Here is a 10,995-nt window from a genome sequence, read left to right on the forward strand (position 1 = left end):
TGAATTCGAAATTGCCCGTTTACTGACGTGAGGGAGGGAGAGATCCGTTAAAAGGCTCGAGCGTGGAAGTGTGCAACATTCGTGTTATGGCAGTGCAAGGAGACACGTGGTTCGGCGGTTATTTGTAACTACTTTGTGTGATGCTCTGGACAGCATATGGGCGTATGTTTCGGTGATAGAAATTTTCGTCGATTCGCAACACTTAGGAAATTTCGAGCAGGTTCTGTCGTGATATTTAGAAACCTATGCGTTGAGATAGTTTAAATTTTTCTTGTTGGTCTTTCGCGACTCACTCACAAAATTTCGGTCCCAGTCGGGACATAACACAGTTCAGTGAGATGCAGTGTCAAATTATGACTTTGTTGGTCGATCGTTCTCGAAGATCTTTGTTTCGAGATTCGCTGGGACTTGTGCAGTTTCAACTGGGCAGTTGATACACTTATAAAGTGGGAGAATTTGCAGTGACGGACTTTGACTTTTTCGTCGGTCGTTTCTCTCAGACATTAAGATTATACATGCTTCCACTCTTTTGGACTATATTATTGAGAGTAGATTAGCTTATAACAGATTCAATTTTCATTCCATAGACCCAAAAATGAGAAGATTCTCGTGGATATAGAACAAGTCACAAAGCATAACATAAAAAATTTAAATGTAATACTCACTACCCTGATCATTTGTCAGGAGATTGTCAAAATATGTGAATACATTACAGTAACCTGGAACTGCTAATATTTACTAATTAATACACTGTCAGAATGAAACATAGCCACGCACTTTCAGTACATTTGTTATACACAAAATAGCTAATATTGACTGTTGTGGCCAAGTGCTGCGAAAATTGAAATCCAACAGACACTTTTAGTTAAACTCATCTGACAGTCTTTGTTAAGATATTCGTTTATAGAGTAGAAGGATTTGCCTATCAAAAGATCTTTCAAACACTGTTTTCAGTGGTTGCTGGCAATTTATTGAAAATGTGTGTTCATATTGGACTTCTTTTTGGATCAAGGTAAGTGATTTAAGGTCTTTATGTAATTTGTTCTTACTCCTAGTATTGATACTATGTATTGAGGTGTTGGTTGGAAATAGTGACATATTACCTGCAACAAATTTCACTAAGAAATAAGTATGCTGAGAAGCAACGGTTAGAATAACAAGTTCCTTGAACAGGTTTCTACATGATGTTCTTGAATTTACACCACAAATGAGTCTTATTACACGCTTTTGCACAATAAAAACTTTCGCTCAGTTTAACAAGTTTCCCCAGAATAAGATCCTACATGACATAATAGAATGAAAGTAAGAAAAATATGCAAGTTTTTTTTATATTTATATTTCCTACATCTGACACCATTTTCACTGCAAAATCAGACTTATTCAAGCTCTTCAGCCATTCTCTGGTATGCCCTTCCCAACTGAATTTGTGATCAAGTTGTAATTCCAGTGGTCCTGGCGGAGGTTCGAGCCCTTCCTCGGCATGAGTGTGTGTGTTAGTCCTTAGGATAATTTAGGGTAAGTAGTGTATAAGCTTAGGGACTGATGACCTTAGCAGGTAAGTCCCATAAGATTTCACACACATTTGAACAATTTTGTAATCCCAGAAATTTAACAGTGTCAACCTCTTCAATCAGCACGTCTTCATATGTTATACACATGCTGGAAGGAAATCTCTTACAGGTTCTGAACTACATATAGTGGGTCTTTTCTAAGTTTAATGACAGTGAATTAGCTTTAAACTATTTATTGTCAGTGAAAATTTGATTAGCAGCTATTTCTAAATCTGTAATTGACCTGTTATTTATTGCAATGTCTGTATCATCTGCAAATAAGATAAACTTAGCATCTGGAAATGTAACAGACGAGAGGTCATTAATGTCCACAAGAAAAGCAGTGGACACAATAAGGAATCGTGAGGAACGCCACATATAATTAATTCCCACCGTCCTACTGCAAAATTAAGCTCTGTGGTTCACCTTCTTCCATTTGAGGGGAAGAACCATGGTTCTAGCACATCAAGTTACAGTTACAATTACTTCATTAAGAAAGAGAGGGCCATAAACTTTCTTCTGGGATATGGCACAGAAAACATTCAATTTGGGATAATCTCGTTGCAACTGTACCACTTGTGGGAATTTACTGACGCCCAGACGTCCACATTATTTACAATGTCGATTTATCTTCGAAGATGACACGATTCAGAAAAACCTTCATTGTCATGGACCAACATTACTGAAATCCCTGAGCTAGCAGGACAGAGTGAACGCGGTTATATTTGTGGAAAGGGGGCCAAAATAAGTTACTGTAAGTTGCACTCAACATATAAACTTTATTTCTTAAAGTACACACTCACACAAGCAAGAATCAAAACTCTCAAGTTTTAACGAAAGACCTCCTTTGATTTAATTTAGATCAGCTGAAGGTCACATCGAAAATCCAAGGCACAAGGCCTAAGCAAGGAACTGAGGTACAGGAGTTCTTCTAGAGGTTTCACCTCTTTAGAAAAAAAATTTTTATCTTCAGTATAAATAGGCTGAAAGCCTTAGTTTAAAAGTTTTTCATAGAACTCGGCTGAAGGTCTCACATTGATCAAGAACAATGTTACGGCTTAAGGCCGAGACAAAGATTTTCAAAGTTTAATCTAAATAGGCTGAAATCTTGGCCGAAGGCCGCATATCAACAAAACAATTTAACGAAGGATGAAGAGCTTTCACTCTGAAAAGGTTGAAGACCTTATCTTAAAATATTTCGATTAAAACTCGACTGAAGCCCTCATACTAGAGAATAATAATCTTATGACTTAAGGGCAAGACAAGGATTTTGAGTTTTTAATTTAAAAGAGATTAAAACTCGGCTGTAGGCCACACACCATGCAGAAAACAATTTTACGGCTTAAGGCCTGAAGGGACGAGTTTCTAAACTTCAACTAAAATAGGCTAATGGCTTTATCCTAAAATGCTTCACATAACTCTCAGCTGAAGGCCACATACGAATCCCAAGCAATCTCAAGGCTTAAAGCCCAGACAAAGAAATTTCCATTTTTAATATAAGCTGGAAAACTTAGCAGAAGGCCACATAAAAATTAGAAAATATTTCGTACAGCTTAAGGCCTAGACAAACTTTTCAACTTTTGAGCAATCTCAAGGCTTAAAGCCCAGACAAAGAAATTTCCATTTTTTAATTTAAGCTGGAAAACTCAGCAGAAGGCCACATATAAATTAGAAAATATTTCTTACAGCTTAAGGCCTAGACAAACTTTTCAACTTTTGATTTGAAAAGGCTGAAGACCACATACCAACTTGAAACCAATTTACGACTTAAGGCCTACGCACAAGGAATTTTCCATTTTAATTTTGAAAGGCTGAAACTCGGCTGAGGGCCACATACCAAACAAGAAACATTTTCTTTACGGCCTAAGGCCTAAGGAGAAAAGCCTTGCAAATTTTAATAAGCTAAAACTCGGCTGAAGGCCAGACAGAGGACTTAAGACTAAAAAGGAAATCACTATGTAAAACACAAGGAGCGGCGCTCAGAAGGTACCAAGGATCGGCCTGACAAGGTAACACTAATGCACGTTTAGGTGAGACAGGCAACCAGACCGACAACCTTTTAATCGGAAGGCAACACAACCTAGGGACAGTTCACGACCGACCGACAATCTGACCGATTTCCAACGGTCAGATCCAACTGCACAGATAATGGAAAATATTGGCCGATGAAGAGTAAACCAAAATACCAATAACTTCAAACTTGGCCTCACCAAGACAAATTTAAAAGAATACCGAAAACACAAGCCACAACTGTCAAGTCACTACGGGAGGCTGCAGATTGTAGGCAACAAACCACACGACTTGTTATCACAAAGCCGGCCACGGTGGCCGAGCGGTTCTAGGTGTTTCAGCCCGGAACTGCGCGACTGCTACTGTCGCAGGTTCGAATCGTGCCTCGGGCATGGGTGTGTGTGATGTCCTTAGGTTAGTTAGGTTTAAGTAGTTCTAAGTTCTAGGGGACTGATGACCTCAGATGTTAAGTCCCACAGTGCTCAGAGCCATTTGAACCATTTTTATATTTAGATAACATCACACACATCAACGGTTGAGGAAACAATCCACAAATAACGAACAAATCGTAACAGTAGAGTTTTAAGAACAGGTAACTAATTACTCAACTTGAGGCTCCTGCTTCGGAAGAAAGCGAAACGTCACTCACACAGCTAGCGCCTACAAATGCAACAGCGCGTGCCCGCCGCCAGAAGCCGCGGCCTGGCCACGCGCTGTGGAGACTGCGTCGCTGCTCAGTTCCAACGAACCAACAAGATCCAACCACATCCCAACTCCGAAAATGGTGTTCGCCTCGAGGATCCAAGACGTCATCGACTGAGACGTCCGACCGAGCAAACGACCAACGGCCTTCCGCCTGCATCGATCACAGTCCCGGCGCATACTTGCACCGTGCGGACCTGCCTGCTACTGACTGCCAACTCGTCCAACAGCCGAGTGACGACGGACCCGACTCTGTCCACAATCTGGAGGGGACTGACACTCGTAGCCGACGCCTTCCGAGTGACTCTGCCGACTCACTGCACCGACTCACTCCAGGGACTCCATCACACCACCTCAGTCTTTCCTGTCAGAGCAGAAGCCGGAAATACACGCAGTCGTTCCACAGATAGTAACACAAACCTACTATCGATAACGCTGGTGCTGCCACTCACGGATAGCGAAGGTGAGCAAGGATGGTGGCGCCAGAAGACATTAACAGAAAATTTAAAAAAATGTTCTCGCCGTTTCAGAACTGCAGGAAGCACAGGTCACAATCGTGAGCCATGCACTGCTCAATTACATTTGTGTAGGTGACGGCTAAACCGTAGTCTGTAGACTTCAAAGCGTGTAACAACTTCAAACGATGAGGTAGTTGTAAGAATCTTCTTAAAACTCTCCATACAGACATCGTTGAAATTGCTAATTCGCGACTAGCCTTTTGAACCGATTTCTTGGGGCTTTGCATGAAAGACTCTCTCACTCACTGAACACATTCTTCAGTGACTATTGGTCGTCTGATACTCCTTTGTGACGACAGACGGTGTCTTAAAACTTATACCATCTACGAATGTTTTTATCACTTGGAGGTATACAATCGAACTTAATATGGAATCCATGTTGCACTGTAAGTACAGATTTAGTCCCTGCTAACTGTAAAACACTATAAGCATTCTATTAACTAGTCGCCATCTTTGTTGCTAGAGCTTTCTGCTGGAAGCCACAAAGACACAGGAAATAGCGCATGCACATGCACACAGGTATGCAGACAAAACTCTTTTATTTGATGTGTTATTTATAGGTTGAATGTAATAAATGCTACAAAGCCTGAAAAATCCCGATTTTCATTTTGATACACCTGGAATTTTACACTGTCTAAAGTTTTCCCTTGTAAGACAAGTCCTACGAAAAGTCTTCATTTTTCTTCACCATTATCAGACACTATTATGTGTAGCAATAGACATGATTACTGGTATCTGGTATTGAGTTTTGAAATGAAAAAAAAAATGGAAATGTCGTGTGGCTAGGGCCTCCCGTCGGGTAGACCGTTCGCCTGGTGCAGGTCTTTCGATTTGACGCCACTTCGGCGACCTGCGCGTCGATGGGGATGAAATGATGATGATTAGGACAACACAACACCCAGTCCCTGAGCGGAGAAAATTTCCGACCCAGCCGGGAATCGAACCTTTTTTTTTTTTTTTTTTTTTTGTAACCATATATATTTATTTAAATATTTTAACAACGATACATTTAAAAAAAAAGACATTTTTCTATTAATCTATTATCCTAGTGATGGTTAATATTATTGTCATTTTATATGTTTTCGTTTTTATATTTTCCTTTTTCGTTTTTCTCTTATTGTTTGTTCCTTAAACCCTTTTACATGGCCATTTGTCGTCTTTTTTTTTTTTTTGAGGGGGGTAGACATTGCAGGACAGGCATAACAGTTTATATTTGGCATCGTTGCATTGATTTGAGTTTATGTTTCTGTATGTGATGCACTTGTGATGACATAGGCACATTGTGTATTCTGGTTTGATCTCTTCCTCTAGTTACACTGTTTAGTGGGACAGTATGAAGGAGCGTCACCATGATAGGTGGAGCAGAAGTGGAAGAAACTTTTTTTTTTTTTTACATATACTACAGAATATACCTAACTGAAGAAGGGAGAAAATTGAACCCGGGCCCTTTGGATTGACAGTCTGTCACGCTGACCACTCAGCTACCGGGGCGGACAGTTTTGAAATGAAATTTATATTTAACTGGATCGACAGCGTATTTCAAACATATCTTCGCACTTTCCCTTAAATTATTGAAAAAAAGTGTTCAGATGCGTTTGAAATCTTATTGGACTTAACTGCTAAGGTCATCAGTCCCTAAGCTTACACACTGCTTAACCTAAATTATTCTAAGGACGAACACACACACCCATGCCCGAGGGAGGATTCGAACTTCCGCCGGGACCAGCCGCGCAGTCCATGACTGCAGCGCCTTAGACCGCTCGCTTAAGTTATTGACTTCAATTTTTGACCAGCTAATACTATATATATGAACATGATGGTTATGTTAACTGCACAACAGTGTTTTAAAAAGGCATATTATTCAACTTTTCTGCAACTTTGGTGCGACTTCTTGTAACCGATGTTTGACGGTTGTGGACCAAAACATGGCAAGTTAGTAGTAACCAAAGACGCGAAGACTGAAAGATGGAAGAAATATATACAAGGTGTACAGCTTTGCTTCTACCGTTTGCCGATAGGTGGCGACAACGGTAAGTAGCGGTCGGAAGAAACAGATCGCAGACGTCAGGCAGTTAGCAGCAAATGAAACTCTCAAGGAAGTTTATGATTGGTCAATAAGCAATAAAGTGACATTGAACATAAAGAAAACTAATGTCATGAATTTCAGTTTGAACAGGAAAAATAACAACGTTAAATTAGATGTAGATGGCACCTCTATAGACTGTGTAACAAATGCAAAATTTCTAGGACTGAACATTGTTTCTCAGTTGAAGTGGTGTGAACACACAAAGGTAATTGCAAACAGAATCTCATCAGCATATTACGCCCTTAGAATCCTATCATAAGAGTGTAAAATGCAGTGTCTTTTAGTTACATATTCTTCATATGTACACTCAATTCTTAGCTGTGGCGTACTTTTTTGGAGAACAAATGCGCAAAATATGAACATAATTTTCAAACTCCAGAAAAGAGCCATAAGAATAATAACCAAACATACTAGTCGAGCTCATTGTAAAGATCTATTTAAAACACTGGGGATTGTAACTGTTCCATGTGTATACATTTACCAGTCAGTTATACACATCAAAAATAACATTGATAATTACTGCACAAACAGCTCTGTCCATGACCGTTCAACAAGAGATAGACTCAACTTACATCTACCAAAGAAAAAATAAACATAAAACTCAAAACAGGATTTTCTACCAAGGAATAAAACTGTACAATAAATTACCAAAAGAGAATAAAGAAATTGCAAAAATATACTTATTTAAAAAGGCAGGTAATAAGTACCTGTTATGCAATACATTTTATACATTGAAGGATTACTTAAATAAAACAGAGTAGAGATTTGATTAAAAAAATGTTGTACAAATAAATAATAATAATGACTATAAAACATCCAATGTTTCACATAACACCCTCACTTTATGTTTTTTTCTTCTTTTTTCCTTTTTAGAAATACTTATCCCCAAGCTATACATAGTACAATACTAACACCTCTTTCTAAGGTAAACATCTCACTGCTTATGGATGGATGCTGACTCAGTTTTTCAGGATAGCGAATTGGAAGTTGAGGTACAGAAAATGGCCCAGAGATCACCTGTGTGAGTGTGTGTGTTTTTATGTGTGTGTGTGTGTGTGTGTGTGTGTGTGTGTGTGTGTGCTTTTTTATGTGTGTGTGTGTTTTTATGTGTGTGTGTGTGTGTGTGAGTGAGTGTGTGTGTGTGTGTGTGTGTGTGTGTGTGTGTGTGTGTGTGTGCTTTTTTATGTGTGTGTGTGTTTTTATGTGTGTGTGTGTTTTTCTTATGTGTGTGTGTGTGTGTGTGTGTGTGTGAGTGTGTGTGTGTGTGTGTGTGTGTGTGTGTGTGTGTAGTGAGTGAAGCGTTATGAAACAATATGTGTATAGTGTGTGCATTGACTGATAGATATGAGTGAGTGATGTGGCATTACATTATTTAATAAGTTATTTGTAAAAAACGTATTGTATACCAGGAGTAAAACTAAAAGTCTGTAAACATATGTGTCTACGAATTAGTTTATTTTAAATTGGTCTAAACTTGTAAATCCTTTGACATGTCCTATACCCTTGTAAAAGGAGATCTACGGATGAATAAAGCTACTACTCCTCCTAGCTTGGACCTCGGCAACAAAACCTCATTCAAATATTAGTCGATTTGTGTCTGCATCATAAAGTTATTATTGATTGAAATTTGAAAATAGTTTACGAGCCTAACTCTCGTCATTTGCGGGAGGTGTTACTGTTTTGTTTCAATGTGAAGAAAACTGTGGCTGAGTATCAACGAATGCTCTCAAGTGCGTATGGTAAAGACGCTATTAGTGAAAGTACGTGTCGTGAGTGGTTTCAACGCTTCAAGAACGGCGATTTTAACGTCGTAGACCGGCATAGTGTTGGAAGAGAGAATGTTTTCCAAGATGCAGAATTGGAGACATTGCTGAGTGAAGAGACAATTCAAACTCAATAAGAATTGGCACGATTTGTGGGAGTGACACAGCGAGCCATTTCAAAACGACTCAAGGCCATGGGCATGATTAAAAAAAAAGGAACTTGGGTCACGTGTAAGCTGAAACCAAGGGAAGTTGAACGGCGTTGTGTGTTTGTGAACAGTTACTTCAGAGGCAAAAACGGAAGGGATTTCAGCATCGCATTGTGACCGGAGATGAAAAATGGGTTCATTGCGATAACTCCATAACTCTAAATGCAAAAAATCGTAGGGATATACCGGCCATGCTTCCGCGTCGACGGCCAAACCGAATATTCACGGCTCCGAGATCATGCTCTGCATTCGGCTGGACCATCTCGGCGTCGTGTACTTTGAGGTGTTAAAACCAAGTGAAACAATCACAGGTGCTTGTTATCGAACGCAATTAACGCGTTTGAGGAGAGCATTAAAAGACAAACGCCCGCAATACAGCGAGAGGCATGATAAAATGATTTTGCAGTACGACAACGCTCGTCCCCAGGTTGCAAAAGAGGTCAAAACGTACTTGGAAACGTTAAAATGGGAAGTCCTACCCTATCTGCCGTATTCAGTGGCCAGCGATGGAAAACACTTTGAATACACATGTGTAACCAATTTCTTTCATTAAAGCCTCAAATGTTAGGGAAAAAACGGCGGAAACGAAGTTGTACGCCTTGTAGAAGATCTATGAAAAGGAGTAAAAGTTGAGGACAATAATGGAAAGGAAAGAAGAAAGAGATGGAGATGAAGAAATATGACACTGCAAAAAGAATCAGAGAGAGTGCTGAGTACCTTAGAGGAGACATGGCACTTGAAGTTGACGATCCTACTAACTTTTGTGGTCCTTGAAAATACCCGCCATAAAGGAAAAATATTTCATTAGGTTCTATCCGACAGGTGAAAAACCCTCAAACTTCAAGAACCACGTCGTAATTCCAATTCCAGAGAAGAAAAGTTTGAGTTCTGGCCGAATGTAGGAGCAACTGAGGCAATACTGACCCTACGACTTATCTCAGACGATAGACTGAAGAAAGGCAAACCTATATTAATCGCCTTGAAGATCAGTGCCGAGACATCAATTTCCTAAACCAGTACAATGTAGTCCTAGAAGAAAATAGAAAACATTATCTTCCAAGATTATATTTCTGAGAGCTGTTAAGTATAAAATATTTCGATATTTTTATCATAGTCGTTGGTAGCTGAATTCGTAGTCTACAAGTTTTGTCATTGTGAAGTCACAGATTCGAATTTCGCTAGTAGCAACTATTTAAAAACCGAGCGAGGTGGCGCAGTGGTTAGACACTGGACTCGCATTCGGGAGGACGACGGTTCAATCCCTCGTCCGGCCATCCTGATTTAGGTTTTCCGTGATTTCCCTAAATCACTCCAGGTAAATACAGGGATGGTTCCTCTGAAAGAGCACGGCCGACTTCCTTCCCCATCCTTCCCTAATCCGATGAGACCGATGACCTCGCTGTCTGGTCTGCTTCCCCAAAACAACCAACCAACCAACTATTTAAAAACTTTTATCTAAATTCCACATTTATCAACAAATGGAAATGTCAATGAAAAATATTGAATCATAATTTTGAATACAAATAATATGTTTTTATTATCACATGAAAATGTGAGTTTTCATGATAGATTAAAATTTGGTACAAAAATACAAAACAACAAATAGAAAATAAACTATATTTTTTGTTCTACAGATTGAACATTATCAAAATGGTATTTGTATTTTATGATCTTCATTGGACCACCTCAGTGAGAGATGCAGAGGTTTATACAAGGAATTATTATTATTGTTATTATTATTATTATTATTATTATTCTATAATGCAATTCAGTCCAATACTAAGTCAGTAATACATTGGTTACACAAAGTATTATAATATGAACAGAATTATTTTTTCATTGAAAAATGAGGCATTTTACGTGTTTGTATCAAATTTATGAAACAAATAATTAAAAATGAAAAGATGTTATTTTTACCAGAAAGTGATCATACAGTATTGTATAGTATCATTTCAATCTTATAATAAATATAGAATTTAAATACAAATAAAAAAATTTCCGTTAACTAGATTTGAATCAGTGGCCTAATGAACAACGAACTTTGATACCAAGCAGTTACCTAATGATGACTATGTTAAAAATGGCGCTTTGCACTTAATAGCATTCGGAAAACTTCTGATCTTCAAAGGTGACGGTTTTGAGTTTTCTGTGGCCTGT

This window comes from Schistocerca serialis, chromosome 6, assembly GCF_023864345.2.
Source record: "Schistocerca serialis cubense isolate TAMUIC-IGC-003099 chromosome 6, iqSchSeri2.2, whole genome shotgun sequence".
Taxonomy (NCBI): domain Eukaryota; kingdom Metazoa; phylum Arthropoda; class Insecta; order Orthoptera; family Acrididae; genus Schistocerca; species Schistocerca serialis.